A 17,750-nucleotide genomic window follows, 5' to 3' on the forward strand; every position below is an offset into this window, starting at 1 on the left:
CAGACAGGAGTCTTTCTGTGGTGTCATGAACCACCCTGGGTTTCACTCAAGTTTGAGCTGTGTCTCTACACGCCAAACAGTAATAGAGTTTACATCAAAGATTTCCCTCCCACTGTGGCAGCTGAGCAGATAGATCACACTCTCTCTCCATCTCACTCTTTCCTCCTGGTTCTCAACCTATTGCCCTTTCCTCCCCCTTTCTCTCCATCCTTCCTTCCCCTCTCTCTCTCTGTCTCTGCTTCCCACCTCCAGTGGTGTTGGTAGCAGAGTGGAGTGTCACCTTGCTGTGCGCCCAGTGGCCTGTGGCTAGATGATGATTTATGGCTGAGGAAAGCGGGGGTTTGGGAGATGAACTTGGTGGATGGCTAGGTTTAAAATCACTTGTGGCGGCGTATGAAAGCGTAGCAACGATGAATGAATGCACACATCCCACGCCAATCAAGATGGTCTTCCTCCTGCATGCATTAGGAGACTATGGGCTGCTTTCTCTTCTTCTAATGATCTTTTTTCTACACTCCTGTGTATAAAAATGAAGATGCATGGAGGAGCGTAGGCATCTCACTCTCCATAAGACAGAAAAAGCCAGAGGATGTCCTCGTGAGTGTTTAACGCACACACAAATTCGCATGGTAGTATTTTTGTAAGGTTAAAAATGTGCTGTTCATACATGTTTTGAAAAAAAAAAAATATTCACAACCCAGACTTCGAACAGACCAGACCAGTCTGTGGACAAGCTTAAATGCATCTTTGTTGTAATGCCTTGTGCAGCCCACCGTGTAGAAGAAAGCATCAGTGACAAAAAAAAAAAAAAGTCTCTCGGATGCTGACGGTGAAAAATGGGTTGGTTGTTCTTTCTCGTTCTCCTCAAGGCATTTGTCGGTAAGGATCAGTGTATGCATGTAAAAATCATGATTACTGATGTTCCATTACATCTATGGAGAGGGAGTAGCACTGCACTCTTGTCTTTACCTGCTCTGGTTTACAAATGATAACATAATTACTCATTTAAATGCATGTTTTGTGCCGATATCATAAGAAGAGCCAGGATCTGGTTCTTTTTTAGTATGGTAATATAATTCACAATTAATTCATCTTTGAGGGATAAAATCATACATATCAACAGTGGTGGGAGCCCCTGTGGTGGGTGACTCTCAGTAAGGAGCCTCTCCCTACACCTCACTGAATAACTAGGGTGCTACACAGCACACAAAACAGCACGTGTCTCCTGGACATTTACAGTGACAGTGGGAAGAGCTTCAATTTTATGTTAAAATATTCACTTACTCAACACAGTATAATCTAATAATACATTTATGAGTGTTTCTTAAATTTAGCAAACTTTAACAATTAATATGACTTCAAATGATTTCAGATGATTATTGTTTTGTGTAGTGTAACTCATTTATCACTCATTACATATTTGAAATACAACAGTATGAGTGAACAACTTAGTGGCCAAAACACTCCCAGCAACCAGCTGCCTGTACTGTATGCATACTGTATGAGTCATAACAGCAAGTCAAACAGACAGATTGTGCTTTGCTCTCCATTTGAGTCTGCTCATATGTCAGTGATATCACAGGCACATATTGTTGCATTACTCTGTCATCTACCAGTAAACATACTGTCTGTGCTGCAAACCTGGAAATCTCTTGATTAAAATTCCCAAAGGACATTTAGACTGTTTTTTGTTTTTCAGCTTATCCATGCAAAATCTACAGTACAAGATTCCAGGTAAAGATACATGTGGTTATAGGCTATTGTATATTTTCTGTTGTTAGCAAATCCTATGTAAAGACCAACTACAACAATGAATTGATCTTGTCAACAAGTATTGTCTGTGAAGCCAAAGCCTGAAATGTCTTACCATAGTTTTTTTTTTTTTTTTTTTGTCCAAAAACTATTAAAAACACATTAATGAGCCACACTGTTGCACCAGATGACATGTGCCTTCATTACAATGAACACACACTGTAGTTTATTTCGTTTCAATCCCACATCCTCTGTCCTGCTGCCACCTTTAAACACTCACTAATGCATCAACTGTGCATTAATCAGCCACTAAAAATAGTTCCCAGCATAAAGACTATTTACTCCTGTTTGTAGCATTTGCTAAAAACTACAGTGCCCAGCTGTTTTAGGAAATAATTTAGCTAATGGGTTTGGGGCTAAGTGCATCAGGTTAGGAAAGTTAAAAAGTATTGATTGGCAGACTAACATTTTGTTGGGTTTTAGTCATTTCATGGGATTTATTGGTAATATAGACATATTTAAAAAAGACAAGCCTCAACCTTATGAAATTTGACCGTAGAATTTCTCTATACTTTTTTCATCAACACCACTGACCAATGATTTGCTACGCAGCATCAGTCCATTGGCTGAGTTCAACTTCTATGAGCCCCATGGACTTTGATCGGTTGGACTGAATTTCCACAAACAATTTGTTTCCCCAATTTGCTCTCACAACTGCTTCACAAATATCGTGAGAAGTTCTGTTAAAGGCAATTTTCACTTCAGGCTGGGGCCAGGAAAAAGCCACACCAGTTGGTCTTGATTCATATTTTATCATAGTGTGTTGGTTGTTCCGTCCTCCATCAGGATATTTCAAAGCTGTACAACTGGCCCAGTTCCCTGCATGTGGCGACAATACCGTCACCACGCAGTAATGAATCAAATTAAGTGGAATGTCAGCTAGGCTAACAGAGCTCTCCTTCTCCTCTCAGCATGAAAAGGAATAGTTTCGTGGCTCCAATTTGTCTCTCCCTGCCCTCGTTGGCACATATTTTTGCGTTTCATCTAAAAAAAAAAGTGATAAAAAATTATGCTACTGGCAAAGACATGGGGAGCAGGAGAGGGAAAATCCAATTAGAAGTGTAGAATCTTTATTCATGTCTCGAGTCACAGGTAGATGGGATGACTGGCGTAAAGCAGGGCCTTACCTTTTGGTTCGATGTAAATATATGCGATAACAAATTATATCCCTGGGAGGGGGGGGGGGTCTGGACCTGTACCTCTCCCTTTCTTTCCCTCTCTCACTTTTCTCCCTCCCTCTCTCCTGTGAAGATTAAAGGACCATAAGGGTGGTGTGAAGGGAGAGTGATACTTTACAGTGACAGAAGAAAGAGAACGACACAGCAATATGCTGATGATATGGTGATGAGCAAGACAGGAGATTAAAGTGTAAGAGATGAAGACACAGCGCAAGAAAGAGAGAGCGATATTTTGAATGAATAAATATGCACCGAGGCTTTTGTACAACTGTGTAAGTGACAGCCCTTGTATGCCTTGGGTGTTCTGAAGAAACAAAGGTTTTACATTTAAAAGCAGCCTACTACGGCCTCCGGGTGCAAGAGGTAAAAAACCGATTTGGGATTTTTTTTTGTCTGTGTTCAACCTGTAGCCAACTTCTTTTCTTACATTTCTTGCACCAAATAGTACTTAATGTAATTATACCATTAATCGAAGAAGTTGTAACGTCATAGGAGTCAAAGCTTGGTCGTTTCACACACTGTTGTCATGTATGACAGAAAGTCAACCAAACAAAAAAAAAAAAAAAAAAAAAAAAAAAACTTCTTTAAATGTAAAAAAAATCCTGCCATGTGTTGGTGGTAATGTTTTAGGAGCTCTTCTGAGCCGTAACAACCTCTGGTGGTGATGCGCTGTGAGAACATACTGAGTAGGAAATTTTGTTCCCTTTGAAGCACAGTGGTTTGTCGCTTTGTGACATTGTTAGATTTCACTGTAATTTAAGTTTTTAAGTCAAATGTCTGTTGGTGAGTGTTTATCTGTTATCTACTGTTCCTCTTTGCTAATGCAGTTTTCCAGTCATGTCTGCTTATATGTCATTTGCAAACACAGCAAAGTGATGTGCTGTGATAAGTGTGGAAAAGTCTGCAGGTACTGTAGCCTCACACCAACACGACAGTAACTGCCTCAAAACTAAACAGCTGGTTTCAAGCAACGTCTCTGATTGACTCCACAGAAAACAAACATTATGAATTTACTGAATTTGTATTTACTGCAGGTCAATTTTATTGTACTATAAGGTGTTTTTTCTTGTGTTATGCATTTACTTAAACTCATTTGTGGAACTATGTCTTTGCATTGTTGAAGCCAGAAATAACTGAACCTTCCTCCAGATGCATAAAAATGCTCTGCTTTGAATAATTGTTGGTGTCTGATGTATTTTCCCAAAATAAAAGGGTTCAGTTATGTGTTTAAGAACTTAACTTTGCCGTCTAGGTGCCCTTGGAGGCATGTTTCCACAAATTGCTTTCTGGACCCCGATTAACTTCCATAGTAGTTGTGATGTCACAAAATCGCACTTGTAAATACAGGAGGAATTTGAAAACAGTCTCCTGGTGTCAAACCCTGCACTGACATTGTTCAGTGAAGGTCAAACATTAATGTGAGGTAGCAATAAGCAAAACACATTTCTGAGTGGAAGGGGGCTTTAAAGAAAATACAATAAACACCAATAAAAAGTTGTGTTTTCTGAAAATCTCCACCAAGAAACCCAAGACACTGTGTTTAAATTAGTCAGACAAGTAATAAGTTGTGTCAAGCTTCTAGGTATATTATTGTAAAGGAGCTCAGAACAAAGAGGCCAGCTGTATTGGTTTTGTAACACAAATGATCAGTCTTCTAAGCACGAGCTAAATCCTGAAAATCTTGTGATTTACAGCGAGAGAAGGAAGCAGAGGGAGGTGGCAGAGAGACAGCACAAAAGAGTGAGAATGACAGAAAAAAGCACGAGACTGAGATTATCCGAGGCCTTTCACTGTGGTGCTAATCCATACTTTATAATATTGTCACCCAGAGCGAGGAGATCATAAATCTGCGATACAAGAACACTTAGCAGACAAACGGACAGGAGGGAACAGAGGATATTACTGCTGTGGACCATGGTCATCTATCTCTCTCTAGGTAGTTACTACGACTCTGTGGCCACTAAGTATAACAAACATGCATGAGCACACTTACCTATTTTATCATTGGTGAAATGTGACTTATTTAATTGTGTCACACTGTCCCCCCCAGCTAAAAGTAATGCTAATACTCTGGCTGAGCTACTGAGATCGTGTCAAATCTTTAAACTGAAGACAAACGACTGGGGTTTACCACTGCAACAACACCCACACCGCCCTCACCGTGATTCTCTCGTGCTACCACATCCTCACCACGAGGCCCGGTACCGTCTACAAAAAACTGAATTTCAACAGCACTGTGATGAGGGAGAGGGTCCATTTGCATTGCCAGTCGCAAACCAAAAGGTGTATCTAATGTCTTGGGGGTGCACAGAGAAGATGAATAAGGGAGGCAGCATAAGACTGGCTCTATATATAGCAGGTAATCTGTCATCTCATTTTTGTCATCTCCCGTCCCCTCGCTTTTGCTTTGAGGAATGAGGGATTGATGTTCAGAAGATCAGAGGAAGTAAGGAGGGAATCTTAGAGGCTTGGAGGAAAGAGAATAAGGAGATGGAGTGTGTGTGTGTGTGTGTGTGTGTGTGTGTGTTAGGGAGGAACGAGGGAGCCTGCACTGAGCAACTGATGACTGCTGTTTTTAGAGACCCAGTTGCAGCTGGCCGAAGTCCAAGCTGAATAGCTCACTTCTCTCAACTGCAAGAAAAAAGTGAGCGTCAAACTATCCATCTAACACTTTAGTTTCAGAAGATTTCCGCTGAATCCCATCCTACAGTGCAAAAATTTCATTTCCTCCCAACCTGCAACACCATGACTGCCTGGAGTCAGATATTTCTAAAGTGGATATTGTTTGAACATTGTGTCAGCTCTGACAGGTTGGATTCCCCAGCAGAGAGATCAGTTTGAGACAAACATGTCTTGCTCACAAGCGCGCGGCTGCACGCACACACACACACACACACACACACACACACACACACACACACACAACACTCTTGGGAAAATGCTGAGGGGCCTTATGAAGCCCTTTTTGATAAGGTACGCCTTGTGGTCACTTCAAAGCAGAGATGAAGGAGTGGATAAAGAAGGAGCAAAGGGATGGGGGGAGAAAAGAGGCAGGGTGAGGATGGAGTGAGGACTGAGACATGAGGCAGGATAAAAAGATGGAGTTAAAGGCAAGAGAATGAAACTGGGTGAACTGTGGGTAAGATGAAGGAAAAAAAGGGAGGGACTGCCCTGCAAAAAGAAAGAGGGAGACACATTTGCATGGAAAAGATAGCAGGACATGCAGGACATAAAGATACAAATGCAACTTGTACAAATTTAGATGTGCATGCTCACACACACATCACACTCGCACACCTGGGGAGTTGAATCTAGAACGTTAGCAAGAGGTTCAGGAGGCCGAGGCTCGTCCCTCTGTGCAAGTACCAGCTAAGTGAGCGACTTTTTGCTGAGAGAGAATCTTCCTGCTCTCGATCCAGAAACCCTCTGATGAGCAGCTATGGTAAAGCCTGAAGCACTGATACATACGGGGGAGAGAGGCATCATTAGAATAACTCAACCATTCATAGACGTCAGACAGTAAGCGAGCTACCTCCATCTAGAACCAGTTCCCCTGAATTATTCACAGAGGTGTAAATAAAATATATCCAGTGGCCTTCACCTAAAAAAAAAAAAAAATTGAAACCACATAGCTGCCATGCTGACTAATGAGTTCTTCTGTGGGAGATGATTTCCGATACTGTATGACATGCAAGCAGATGTTTAAAAAAAGACCTTACCTCTAAATTCAGTTATTCACAGTGATATTCAAGGAGAGGGGCTGTGTAGCTTGATTTAAAACAGAATATTTCATCGATATGGTAATGACACAAAATATGCCACCTCTCCAAAACTGCAGGAAAACCATAGAAGCAGGGAAGGCAATGATGTCCAAAAGTGCTACTATCAAAAAAAACAATTGCTGAGAAACATTGGTATCCATTGGTCAGCTCTCAAAAAGCACATTACTGTCCTTTAATTTTCCCAGAATAACAGATGATAGCAGAGCATTTATTGCTTTTCTCCTGCAGCTAAGAGTGCAATATTTCGTGCATAATGCATGAGCGCTGTGACATGGCTCAAATCATCCCCACAACAAATAGCTTCATAATCAATGGGGCGGTGAGCTGCATGTACGTGTTAGATATCAGTCCTCCTCACACGTATGACAGAGAGATAGGAGGCAAACTGTCACACAGGCAGCCAGAAGGTGGCAAGGACAAGAAATCAAAGCACGAGCATCCAGTCAGGGGAAGATGAATAGGCCACAGGTCGTTTCCATGTGTCTCACTGGTGCACCAGCGTTAACACGCCACAGTGATGCAGCCGTCAACCTGTGTGCCAGAGCTACAATACAGTGAGCAGAAATCAATACACGCTCCAGCCAATTCTTCATCCCAGCTCCTGTGATTATGACAATCACTCCAGGTGGTTGGAGTATGGATCACGTTGCTCTGCTGGATCCTAGGCGCTGCTTCTGGCTCACAAAACCATTTTTATTTCCCAAAGGTCAATCAGTGGGAAAACTGGCTCATTTCCTCTGGTCAACCTTGTATTTCTTAAATTATGCAATAATCAGTTAAAGGGTCTCAAGTTTAAGAAGCAAAGAGAAGAAGGTTACAACTCCCACAGAACTGTAAATTACAATCAGTCCATCTTATATATTAAACTCCTGATCCAAAAATAACTCATTTATTTCATTCAACATAAATCTACCATCTGAAGATATTTTTTCAGAATAAGAAGGTTGTCAGAAAATATTTTTCCAACCCCACTGTCCATACAATTTCATTTCAAGACACTGTTTTCATATCTTTACACTCATGCCAAGGTTGAAAAACTTAAAAGATGTCTCCTGGTTGAGCCCTCGGAGACAGACATCTAAGGACAGCTGCCCCCACCCCCACCCTTTTCACTTCTTGTCTTCTTCTGTCAATCACACACAAACTTTTAACTGCCCTCTGCCAGACCCACCTCTCCAAACTCAACACATTTCCTCCCCATCTGTTGTCTGTCTTTATAAAGGCCTCTTACTCTCCTCTCTTTCCACACACATCACTTCTTTTTCATTTACGTACAATGAATAATTGTTCCATTCCAGCAAATGGGTCAAGTTCGCAGTGTCAGTAGTTAGTCAGTGAAAAAGGCAGGCAGTTTCTCTCTCTCTGTGTGTGTGTGTGTGAGTGTGTGTGTGTGTGTGTGTGTGTGTCTGTGATATGTATCAGGCGTTTCCTCTCAGCTCCTATTACTCTGACACAACACTTTCTAAATTAGCCGCCTCACACTAACCACTGCCTGAGCTTCAGGGCCCGACCTCATGCTTACCCACAATGCCTCCCTCGCTTTACACACACCTCAGGTTGGAACACAAAAAGATATCGACATGACAGCAGCACACCCTAAAAAAGACATCCTCCAAATCTCATCATCTCATCCTTTTGTGATGAAAGTCGACTGTTTATAGCTTCTGTGCTGTGCAGAGGAGCGGCGAAAAAGTAAATGCAGCTTACACAGAACAGTGCTGTGTTCAACTACAACAATATGGGCTCACAGATTTTAAGTTTCAACCTACAAAACAATGTCTGACCTAGTTAAAGACAAACGCATGGCTCTGGTCACGTTGTCTTGGTCTATATAGGCTAATGGTGAGTTCATACCAAACTGCAGCCGCCCTTTGAACCCAGCTCACAGTTAATTCGTACTGTATATCCTGCAGGTCTCAGATGCTTCAAGGTGTGATGATTAATGATGGTGTTGTTGACGATAATGAGTAGCAGGACTTTAGTTGTGCCCTTTTTCTTCCGCTCCTGTGGCTGGCATCTGCCCACCTTACACATGTGGAGAAAAAGTAGTCCTGTCTCTGGCTGGAGGGCAGAGCAGACACAGCTAACATATAATATACTAATAGCACATCATGGACTAGAGCACTTCCTGTTACGTTTAACCCATGTGAACAATTTGGAGGAATATCATTCTGAAACCTGCATCTAAAGATTCTGTGGTGTGTTCAAAACGACAGATATTTAATCACTTTTTTACCAATCGTTAGATGATTCGATCAGTACCACTCTCATGTCGATACAGTCAAGGGTGTAATTTCCACTGAGGATGAGGAGGACATGCCCCCTTTACTTTTAATACTACAGGTTGAACACTGTTGTCTTATTGTCCAGCTACCAGTATCCTAAAGATCTGAGCCACTTTTTGCTTCAGAGCCATCATTCTACTACCCTTCATTAACTGGTGGCAGTTGTTTGCACTGAAAAAAAACCACCTGCTGACACCAAAGAAGCTACCGCCCATGTCTTCTCTTTTGGACATATTTCTATTTACAGTTAATAATTCTCTTCTCAAAAGATGACGACCTGAACACCACTCAAAGACAAGACAGTAAAACAGACAGTAAAGCACAGTGCTCTTTGCAGTAAAGATGCAAACACAACCTACAGCCAGCAATAAGTGAGCTTAGTTTAGCACAGAGACTGGAATCAGGGGGTGACAGCTGGCCTGGCTCAGTCCAAAGTTAAAAGCACCCTACCTGAATCTCTCAATCTCACAAATTAACACATTAGAAGAAAGAAATAGTGTAAATTAACAGGTTGCAAGTTTAGGAGGGATTATGTGTCAGTCTTTTCTTGGGTGGGGACAGTGACATCTATGTTTGGACTGAGCCATGCCAGCTTTCTCCACCCTGCTTCCCATCTTGGCTATATTGGCTTTACTGATGGACGGATGTAAGAGTGGTATCGATCTTCTCTTCTAACTCTCAGCAAGAAAGCAAATAAGCATGTTTCGTACAATGTTTAACTATTAAACTCACTACCTGTGGTTGTATTCAGATTAATGCCTCCATTTTTATATGTCCATTATGTAGAAATAATTATTGTATCACATTTAAAACTATGAGATATGACATATCTGGTCCCCAAGTGTAAATAATCTTAGTTGCTCCTTAGTTGTTACTATATAGGACAGAGGACAGAGAGAGCAAGGACAGGTTAAAACTGGACATCTGATCATACTGAGGCCCTTCAATACGTAGATGGCATGCACTGTTAATACCAGGTGGTGTTTGTTTCAACTTTCAACTTTAATAGGATTACGAAACACATTTTACAGAACCTCCAAATGTGCTTTACAACGAGATAAGTCGAGCGAGGGTTACTGCATGCTCTAAGATAAGGTTTTATGTCACACTGCCCTCTCTTATCCAGAGAGGAGCTGCTTGGAAATGTGCTTGTGTGCCCCTGTGTCATTCCACTCATACTGCACAGCCCTGACCTCTGTCTGACTCATAAACACAGGCTTTAGAAACTCTGCGTGTGTGTGCACAGCATGTGCACGTCAGAAGGTGAGGTTGGAGGGTCAGTGTATGAGTGAAAGTGAGAGAGAGATGAGTGACAGACGGTTGGGAGAGAGTCGCCTTGTGGCATTTCATCACTGCACCCCAGCCCATCAGTGAACCGTGATTCACTGTGATGTTAACTTTGTTCACTGCAACACTGATTTCCCAGGATACATCATGTCGGAAACAAGGTGCATTATCCTTTTGCACGAAGCAGCCTGTCTGAGGCGCTGGAAACAGACTCGTCAGCACTTAATAACTGTTACTTTTACAGGTGCTTGTTCCTCTGAGGTTGTCTGTCAAAAGAATGCGGCAATACGAAAAGATCCACGTCACGATAATCCAAAAACATTCTTCCAATGCCAGTACACACGACATATGTCAATATATTTGTCTGCATATGGGAAGCCACCTGTTACATTAGTCATACTGGACTGCAGATGGCAATGGGGGCTTTGGGTTGTCATCTTCTGCTGTATTCTCAAGCTTGTCAAAAATCACAACTTTTTGGTGCAATTCAGAGACAAAAAAAACATGTTTAATATAATACAAACATTCAGTCTTAACCTTATCTTTGAGTCTTGTTTCTGTCCACTGTTAAAAAGTTAAAAAATCATTTTCAAGATCATTTTCATCCGTCTCTGATTTAGAGAAAGTCATCATGTTTTTATCTTTTCTCGGGTCAGTTACACTACTTTTTGTTTGCCTTGAGTGGTAAAGCTGTTCACATGTTCATGTCAGCTGCTAGACTCCAGACCAGCTCAGATGTCCTGACCAGATTCCTCCAATGAAGAAAATAACTTTTTTTTTTTTTTTAACTTTTCTTCCTGACAAGAGATCGGTGTTAGTTGTGCAAATGACTATACTTTCTTGGGATGGGCTGTGTTTGAATTTGTTCAATTTGTTTAAAAGTGTTTATAACTAATCCAAACAGCTACACTCATAGAGAGAAAGGCGATGCAATATTGTTTAAACATTGCTATGACGGAGCACACATCCAGACATTCACATTCATCATGTTGCACTTGGGTTAATGCTTTTGAAACAATTTGTCCGCCTGATGAGCAGTTCTGCCGTCTTTAGTGCCAAAAACAAAAGTGGTGTTACTGTTATCCTAACACATAATCTTACAGGGAGGACCAACACCATGTTTGAATTCTCTTGTCCTACAGTAAGCATTTTTCTTTTTAGTACTGAAGTATTTTTAGCCACCTCATCTTTAAACCATACCTTAACTGCAGAGCTGGGAGATCAGAAAACACTCATGTCATGATACTTTATTAAGCAATGATAAACAACCTGTTGAGTCTGGAATAAAATAGGTTGTCATTGTTGTAGCTCCCACTTTCTAGTTTATTTATTTTAAGGTTTAACATTTCTTACAACGACAGCACTATTCAGCATCCGTTATTACACATTTGTGTCCCTATGGCCACGCTCAATCTTAAATCCTGCATCAACCTTCCATTCGCATCTCATCTCATTACCTCAGTCGCTACCTTTAAAACAAATTCTTACAAACTGACATTTATGCAGCAGGTGTTCAGCCCCTTTGATGTGATGCTTCTTTTTTTTTTTAACCCTCTTTTTGAACAATGGGAACCATCTCTTCTTTCCCTTCTCCCAGCCTGCCGCTCCCTCTCTCCTAACTTCTCCATCCCTCCATTGTCCTCAGATCATATTATGTGAACTCTCATTACAGGGGTGGTAATAGACTCTTCAGCACTAAGATCCTCTTTATTATCCGTCAACTGTGGACTACATCTCTAAGCTGATTAGCCAGAGCTGTCTTTTTAAGCATTTCAATTAGGAGCGTTCTGAATAGTCAAGCAGATTGCATGCCTCATATTCATTATTGACATTCTTAGAGCTTTACGCGATGTTCAAATACAGTAATCCAAGAAACACATTGCAGCAGCTCCTGGCTGCAGAAGAATGACATCATGGCAGATTTTAATATTGAACTCTGAAGAGAAATGGCAAAAGTATCTATCACCAGCAATCCAAAGCAATTTACGGCAGAGAGGAAAGCAATTTTAGCATAAATGGCCCAGCTGGCAATCACACTATCACACACACACACACACACACACACACACACACACACACACACATAAATATATAGTTTTGTTTTCTTTAAAGGAATAGACAAGACAAATGATGTATTTCAGGGAGCATGATCATTACCATCAGGTAATCTTTGTTTTTATCAAAAAATCCTTAGAGGACAACCATAGCCTGAAGCCTCAAAATGCAGATGCTTTAAATGAATGATGTGTGTGTTGTGGCCGAAATTATCTTTGTCTGCTTTTACATGACCGTGTGCTCTCAGAGGACTGTAAAATGGTAAGTTCTGATAAATATGTCATTTCGAGTGGCACGATGAGAGGCTGGCTCGTTAGCTGCCACTTAGAAAACTGTACCCCAGAAGTGCCCTCGAGGCTGTGAACACCTACGTGCTTAATCTCGCTGTTCGTCTGTCTCTCTTCACGTCATTTTTCAGACAAGCTCTGAAAAACAGACAGAGAGAAAATGTCCCACACAGGGGACATGATGTCTGGTAAAGAATGAGAGAAGAGGAAGTGGAAGTGGGGGGGAAATTGGTGGAGAATGAGGTTGTGACTCCTATTGCTAATGGATTTAGCGATAGGAGTGACGAGATGATGAGGCTGTGATCTGCTCATTGTGTGTGTGTGTGTGTGTGTGTGTGTGTGTGTGTGTGTGTGTGTGTGTGTGTGTGTGTGTGAGCTCACACGTACATGTGTCGTGCATGGTTTTGTGATGTCATTAGCAGTTGAGCCAAAATATGATGATCTCAGGGTATTATCAGTATCTGTTGAAGGTATCCGGCTTTATCAAATACCTACTTGACACAGGAGTCACCACTGTGTTTTATCATTCTGTTTCTATCTGACTCTCTCACTTTCACACACACACACACACACACAAACACACACAGTTACACACTCAATAATCCATTCAGTCATGTTAATCCAGCTGTGTGCTGGGGAGATGTGCTGTACATGGCCGACAACCATGTCACCGAGGTGCTGATGTCATACCTGTCTATATTTCTTTTATCATAGCTGTTGTTGTTGTGAGCCCCTCGGAGACACACACAGTACATGTGAATCTAGCAGGAAGAATAAACTCTGCCCTTGTCATTGTAGCCCATTGAATTTCTTACTAAGGAGATTGTTAATGTCACAAATGCATGTGTTTCTGTGCTAAGTGACGTGTGGTTGTCATGTTCTCAGTTGTATCAATTTGACAAAAAGCTCATCCTCACTTAGAGCATCTGTTCGGGAGAGGAGAGCAGACAAGAGAAGGGATACAGTTGTACACACTTGAGGGTTTCTGCAGTCGTCATGTACCAGTTGCCACAGAACAACTGCAGCTTCCCAGGGCACCTTTGTGTTGCTTGTAGAGGAAGATGAGAGCCTTCCACATTTCAAATGAGATTTTCTGAGCCAGCATATAATTTTTACAGTTGTGATTTCAGTCCTGAGCCCATTCCTCTCTGAACTATCTGCTGTTCAAGTTAAATATATTCAATTGCATTTCATGATGCTGCATTGACTGATAGCCTCTGATTGGACAATGCTACAGATGTTTCCTAGTATCAGATTCTCGCATCACTAGTTAAGAAGATATTCCTAAATTTCAACGGTACGACCCAATCCCTTTGTAGCAGTTACTAAGACATAGGAAGCCTTTACACACAACCTCAGGGACGGATTTACAAATAGTGGTTACTGGTGTAGTTTTTCTGGAATAATGCACATATTAAATGTATCTCCATGCATTCCTCGTGGAGTGGGTTTTTAATACCTTTGAATAGGAAACCGGGAGGTATAGTGGTCATGAAGCCCAGATTAGGATTTGACAGTCTGCTGAGAGTGGTTGGCGTGGGCGTGTATGTGTGGATGGAGAGGGGGATAAAGAGGGAAACACTGAGGAGCAGAGTGTGTAGAGACATCCAGAGATTTAAGACAAGACAGACGAAAAGCAGATCTTAAAAGGACACATGAGGAAGTCATGATGAAGAGATCATCGAAAAGAGGATGGGGGGGGGGGGGGGGGGGGGGGGAATTAAGATCCACAAGGAAGAAAAAAGCTATGAGATTGAGATTTAGTGGAGTAAAGAGATGGAGCGTGATGGAGATTGAGAGACTGAATGGGAAGAGGAAGAGAGGCATCACAATAAAAGTTCCAGCTGGGAGGGATCGCAGCAAAACAGAAATCAGAAAGAGGAAATGCCATAGGAAATAAACTGGAGTGACAGCTAGAGGGAAAGATACTGAGCACTAAAACGTAGTAGAGGAGACAGCAGATGGTGGGGATTATTCTGGACTAAAATACTCTGGGATCTACAGAGGGAAGGCCACAGTCATAAACCGTTACAGACTCCATCTGCCAGAAATAGACCAAAAAGAGCTGTAGGTCCACCATCAACGTGATGATAAAATGCTATAGGCAGCATTTTGTGGCAATACCACAGAAAGAAAACCAGCTATGAATGTGACTGTGAAGAACACCTAAATAGACAAAGTGCTGATGTACTTTTGTGTTTGTGTGTTTATTAAAATCAGTTGGGGGAGACATCCCATTGAGTCATAACCTTACACATACAGAACATGCATAGCTAAACACACAGCATGGGAGCTTCTAAGACACTTCAAGTGATAATTTTGGGAAACAACCATTAGCATCTCACAGATGGCATTCATGTGGAGACATAATGTGGGATATAAACACAAAGTAGTTTTTTGCAGTAGCAGCAGGTGCATGTGTGCTGCACTATCTTAGTCAGGCTGTATGTTCTGTGTGTTTGTGTGTGATTATGATGACTGATACCATAAGACACCCTGAATCCACATTATATGCTCACTGTGATTAGGACAACAGCCTCCTGCAGTAACTGTGGGTGTGAGTCTGCAGTAAAAACAACAACAAACTGGTTCACAAATCCCCCCAATAATGCCTCTCTATCCATTCACACACAACCTGAACACACACAACTGCAGATACAGTCTAATGCCAGCTAATCATCCTGTCTCCCCCGTGCATGCAGAAAAAAAGGAAAGTAGAGAAAGAGCTAAGAGACTAAGAGATTTGAAAGTAAGTTAAAGACTTCTTTTTATTTTTACCTTTCCCTGTGTGTAGATCAAACCTTGAACCTGCAGCAGAGAGAAAAAGAAGAAGTAGAAAACATAATTACTGTTGTGTTCCAAATAGACATAAGCCAGGCTGTGCAGATCATACGGTGTGCTACCACACTGATGAAGCAATTTAAAACAAAAATCAACATTAGCTCTCTGTAGGTGGACAGAACCCATAACACGCTCAGGTCCTGTCTGCAGCTTTTCTCAATACTCCTCTGTAATTGCCTATTGAGCCGTGTCACTCGAGGCTTGTACTTTTTAACAGCAAGTAATTGTTAGAACATTCTAGTCTGAACATTGGTGTTGGGATGGCAAACATATTGACATATTCTGTGTGTGTATAAGAGAGAGAAAAAGTGTGTGTGTGTGTGTGTGCGCGCTTGCATTATTGACTAATTATCTACCCTGACAGGAGACAGTTAATTAAATCCTTCCCTGGCAGTGGGAATGAAGTAATTATTGTGCATGGATGCATATCCACTAAAAAAAAAAAGAAGCCATCATTCACATGTGGTAAATACATGCCATGAGTACACGTCTGCACCACACATGGAAAATAACTTCCCTGACAAACCTCATATCCAAAAGTACTCAGATTGCAAGCCATTACCAGATCTTTGCATCATCACCTTGTCTTGTGAGCGTCTCTATGGACGTCTTTCCATCATCGTCATCTGCTGCTTCCCAGTAGCACTTAAACTAAGCTTTCTTTTCTCTTCCTCTGCCAGGAAAACATAATCAGATATGATGCCATTGACTTGCCAATATCATGTTCACTGCTGTTGTCGTTACAATTAACATCAATCAGCCTATTTTACTTCTGCTCCTAGATGAAGGCACCAGTGTGATAGCAGCATATAGTGCCTCTTACATGTTACAGTATTACAGAATAAAAAGTATTACAGATTTTTCTGAGGGCACATTAAAACATCGCTACAGTGCAAAATATGATTAATTTCATAAGAGGTGTGGTAATGCTCACTGGCCACATAGGACATTAAAGAAAACACTTTGTTAAAACCTTTACATCTTTGTTTTATACATAATAAATTATGGATTCACTGGGAATTTAAATGAATGTTTTAAATGCCTCCCAGTGCCAAACGGTGCCGACCAACACTGCCAGAAGTAAATCCCCCAAAAAGTACATTTTCTCCTCAATTCCCCAAACCACTCTGCCCTCAATTACAGGTTTCCAGTCTGAAGCCGATGCACTGGAACAAACCAGCTCATGTCTGCTGGATGAAAAACCCTGTCATCTAGTTGAATTGTACATGTGTTAACAGATGCCTGCTACATCTGCTGTCTGATAACAGGATCTGCTCGTCGGGATGGTCCAGCGCTGGCTGCAGATTGATCAGTGACAATTTGCTAACCTGCAGTGAGAGTCTGAGACTCTTTACCTTCACTGAAAGTGCTTTGAATGCAACCATCAGTGATAAAAGCTTTTTGTTTGCATGCAACCACTTGAAATGGTCTCTCCAGGGGAGAAAAAAAACACACTTAGTTGTGAATTTATGAATTTCTATCTCTTTACTTTCCTAGATTAGACTGCTGTCTCAAGACTTTGATATACTTTTCAATTTCAGTCAGTCTTTCTTCTTTTTGTGCAAAACACTGCTTCTTTGTCCTGCACTGTAGTTCCATTCATGGTATCGTGAAAAGAGGAGACACTGGCAGTTACGATCTGTCCTTTGCTGAAAACATCTGATTCTCTCAGGCTGACCACCCAGGACACAGGAGCCCTGGAAACAACAGAGGCTGCTGTGGCATACAAATAAGCTTCACAATCTGCTCCTGACACACACACACACACATGAACTACGTCTGTGCTGAGGTTGTTCATGTGGAAGTGCATGACCACATACATTCATATCACAGGACCACACCTCATCACAAACACTGTTTTTCATACATAAACTTCCAGCATATTTGTCTTTATGGTGCCTATTTTGCAGGAGTAATGCCTCAGTATTGCTGTTTCGTGTTACCAATCCAAATAACATTTTGTAGAGAGGTGAGTGCTTTTAATATTGGAAACATACTGTCATGCACTTGCTCAATGGAGAATCCTATTACACCCACTTCATGTGTGACAAGGTCTAATTCAACAGCAGGAGGCCAAACTCACAGAGAAAAAAATGCCTTGTCCTTATTCATGTAAACCCACATTTACAAATTCGATTCCAAGTTGACTACAGGTTCTCAATGATGCATTCAGTGTTAAAAACAAGCACTCAGTAATATTCTGTCATATTTTCTGCATCAGCG

At 41.4% G+C, this 17,750-nt stretch overlaps 1 protein-coding gene across 1 annotated transcript in view; it reads right to left on the bottom strand.

Annotated features, from left to right (window-relative positions):
- The window catches only part of LOC139614562 (immunoglobulin superfamily member 11-like), a 63,724-nt gene extending 48,235 nt beyond the window's left edge, over window positions 1-15,489 (bottom strand). Inside the window, exon 1 of the mRNA XM_071471912.1 lies at window positions 15,465-15,489. The gene's annotated coding sequence lies outside the window, so the exon portion shown is untranslated. The remainder of the gene's footprint in view (window positions 1-15,464) is intronic.
- Between the last annotated feature and the right edge of the window lie 2,261 nt (window positions 15,490-17,750).

Source organism: Trachinotus anak, unplaced genomic scaffold, assembly GCF_046630095.1.
Source record: "Trachinotus anak isolate AG129_WGS33_773 ecotype Australia unplaced genomic scaffold, CSIRO_AGI_Tana_v1 ptg000034l, whole genome shotgun sequence".
NCBI lineage: Eukaryota > Metazoa > Chordata > Actinopteri > Carangiformes > Carangidae > Trachinotus > Trachinotus anak.